This window comes from Myotis brandtii, unplaced genomic scaffold (assembly GCF_000412655.1).
Source record: "Myotis brandtii unplaced genomic scaffold, ASM41265v1 scaffold488, whole genome shotgun sequence".
NCBI lineage: Eukaryota > Metazoa > Chordata > Mammalia > Chiroptera > Vespertilionidae > Myotis > Myotis brandtii.
The window spans coordinates 965,585-969,379 of NW_005368638.1; the positions used below are offsets into that span (position 1 = coordinate 965,585).

The window sequence follows — 3,795 nt, forward strand, 5'->3', positions numbered from 1 at the left end:
TTGCAAAGGGCCAGGGCATTCATATGCAAAAGCCTCTGCACTCAGCTTGGGTGGGGCGGGGTCTCAGGGAATCAACAGGGCGGAGCAAGCAGCTATGGCTGATCCTCAGCCCTGCCCTAAGGGGCCCCGCGTGTCAATGTCCTGGTAATTGAGTTCCGAGTTCTGCCCGCTGCCAGACAGTCCAGTTTCTCCCTGTATGAGTCTGGGTCCCCAGAGACTCACCTGGAACTGGAGTTCAGAGCAGTTGGGGGCTTGTGACTCCCTCCCGATTCAAAAAGACAGCCGCGTCTTCAGTTGCCAGCCCTTGCCGCGTGCGCCTCCGTACCTCTGCACTTCCGCACCTCCTCTGAGTCTCGGTATGCTTTTCTCTTTCCTTCTAGTTGTAGAATTTCCACTCAGCCAGCCTTCCTGTGGTTCTGGATGATGTCTGTTTTGTCTTTTAGTTGTATTTTTGAATTTGTTCTGGGAGGCAGCAATTTCCGGTGTTTACCTATGCCGCCATCTTGGTTTCTCTCCTTTTAAGGTCTTTTCGTGAGAGGTGATAGCCTGGTTGCTGCAATAATATGTTAGTGGAATAACTCGGGAAGTCCATAAACTCAGAGTGAGAGATTGGATAGTTTGTTTAAATGAATATTGTGATTATTGAATTATTTAGAATGTACTAAATATGTACCTTATACATTTTTAAAATATTGGAATATAAAATTAAAGACACAGGATTTCTTAAAGTGTTTTAAAGTTATTATATATATTAACTTTTACATTATACTTGACATTTTTAGGGTTTTTGATTTTAGAAGACTTTAAGACACTTAAATTTTCTTTCTGTAAGGGCTTCTTGAAGGTTTGTCAGATATTGCAATATGTGATACTTTATGAGGGTAGTTTTCATATTTATTTCTTACTGATAAATATCTTAAGATTTTTGTGTACTATTCTGTTAAAATATCATTAGGTGTGTGGTGAAAAGCTTGAGATTGCTGTGTAAGAGACTGGAAATGAATTTCTTATTACCTAATGTTTGAAGTATGAAGTCTCATGGTTATTAATGGAGATGCTGGTACTAGGAAAGTAGAATTTGTAGGAGCTTTTAAAGAAGGCCGTGCATTGTGGAGGAGAAACAGCACTGGGTTTTAAAGCAGTGGAACAAATGGCTGGTGACTGGTATAGAATTGTTTCCTGTGCTTGGTATGCTCAGGGGGGTGTATGTGATGCTTGACCAAGGCCAGAAATGCAAGCTGGCCTCTCATGCAGGCAATTGCAGTGAAAAAGCCAAGCGTTTTAGATTTGACTCTTTGTGGAACTAGAACAATTACCTTTTCAGCTCTGCAGGTGAAATCCTAGAGTTAGTAAACTAACTCTAGATGCTTGCATGGATATAAAATGAGCATTGTCCTGCCAGCTAAACTGCTTCACTGAAAGGAAAAATAGGCCAGAGGAATATTAATTTCTGAGAAGAAAGATCTTCCCTTTTTTCTGATTTAGCTTTTCAACCAGTCTAGTATGATTCTGAAAAAAGGTTTAGCATTGATTTTGGAAATTGAAGGAAGCACATATTTATTCCCATTAGGATTAGGGTCACTAGTGATTGTTGCAAGCCAGAATGGAATTAAGATGATTGAGCAGGCAATATGTAAGGGATTATTTGTGATTAAAGTAGGTTAATTTAAGTCTATGGACTTCAAATTAGTATGTAGAAGTATTAATGGTCAATTTCTTCTTTCTGTTCTCCTATTGTCTCAAAACTGGGGTTGGGGGCTTACATACCTTCTGCTTCCTTCTTCTTTTTAAAGAACTAATACAGTTTTAATGCCTTTCAGTGAATGATGAAAACATCAGATAGAAATTTCTATCTGATTTTAAAATTTTCTCTTTGGAAATGCCACAGTAACTCCTTTGATTTATGAGTTTAGTACTGCTTAGTAAATAGCCTGTCTTTTAAAACTATCTCCTAAATTTTAAGTTAATAGGATATATTTGATTAACTGATAGATAATTTTATATACCTACTTTGCTGATATAGATGCTCAAGTCTTTAAATTATATAGACCATGTATTATTATACCTTAAATAAGTGAGAAAACATCTTATGTGCACAAGTTGAAAGACTTAACATTGTTAAGATGGCAATATACCCCAAACTGATCTATAGATTCAACATAATTCCTACCAGAATACCAGCTGACTTATTGGTAGAAATTGACAAGTTGATTTTAAAATCCATATGCATTTGCAAGGGACCCAGAGTAGCCAAAACAATGTTAAAAAAGAACAGAGTAATAGGACTCATATTTCCCAGTTTTAAGACTTACTGTAAAGCAATGGTAATCAAGGTGGTGTCCTCCTGTTACAAGGATAGACACACATAGATCAGTGGAACAGAATAGAGAACCCAGAAATAAATCCATAAAACTATGATTATTTGCTACTTGACAGGGTTGCCAGAACCATTCAGTGGCAGCAAGGATAGTTTTTTCCACAAGTGGTGCTGGGAGAACTAGATAGCCAGATGCAAAAGAATGAAATTAGGACCATACTTCACACCATATAAAAAAATTAACTCAAAATGGGTCAAAGACTTAAACAACTAAGACTATAAAACTCTTAGGAGAAAATATAGTGATAAAACTTCATGTCCTTAGATTTGACACCAGTTTCTTAGATATGTCACCAAAAACGTGAACAACAAAAGGAAAAATAAATTGGACTTTATCAAAGTTAAAAGTTTTTGCACCTCAACGGACACCATTAAGAAAGTGAAAGCACTCACAAAATGGGAGAAAGTGTTTGCATAATTTTATATCTTATAAGCACTTGTATTCAGTATATATCAAGAATTGTTATAACAACAATAAAAAGATAAATTATCCAGTTTAAAAATGGGTAAAGGATCTGAATGGCCATTTCTCCAAATAGAATATATAAATGATCAATAAGCACATGAAAAGATGCCTGACATCATTAATCATGGAAATTAAAACCATAGTGACATACTACTTCATACCAGTTAGGAAGGCTAAAATAATAAGTCTGATAATAGCAAGTCTTGGTAAGGATGTGGAGAAATCTGAAAATTGCTCCCATTTTTTTGGCAGAAATGTAAGGTGGTGTAATTGATTTGAAAAACAGTGGCAGTCCTCAAGTGTTTTGAGAAATGTTCTTTGAAATGTCAGATTTGTTAGATTAAGCATTATTATTACTAGAGGCCCGGTGCATGAAATTCATACAAGTGGGTTCCCTCAGCCCAGCTTGTACCCTCTCCAATCCTGGACCCCTTGGGGGATGTCTGACTGCCGGTTTAGGCCCAATCCCAGTGATCGGGCCTAAACCAGCAGTCAGACATCCCTCTCATAATCCTGGACCACTGGCTACTAATCGCTCACCTGCCTGCCTGCCTGATTGCCCCCAACTGCCCCCCACTGCCGGCCAGGTTGCCCCCAACTGCCCCCTCCCTGCTGGCCTGGTCACTCCTAACTGTCCCCCCTGCCAGCCTGGTTGCCCCCAACTGCCCTCCTGCTGGCCTGGTCACCCCTCATGGCTCCCATGCTGGCCTAGTCACCCCACGCAGCCTGATGTTCAGTTGTTTGGTCGTCCCTCACTAATTCCCCTGCTGGCTTGGTCATAGGCAGCCATAATGTGAGGGTGTGAGGGTTAATTTGCATATTACCTATTTATTATATAGGATGTCACCTCAATAAATTTAATTTTTTCACCCTAGCTGGTATTGCTCAATGGATAGAGCATCATCCTGCAGACTGAAGGGTCGGGGTTTGCAGGCTCAATCCCCAGTAGGGG

The 3,795-nt window shown here is 39.3% G+C and overlaps 1 protein-coding gene across 6 annotated transcripts in view; it reads left to right on the top strand.

The window, feature by feature from the left end:
• The window catches only part of EPB41L5 (erythrocyte membrane protein band 4.1 like 5), a 162,019-nt gene that overhangs the window by 3,027 nt on the left and 155,197 nt on the right, over positions 1–3,795 (top strand). The window lies entirely within an intron of this gene.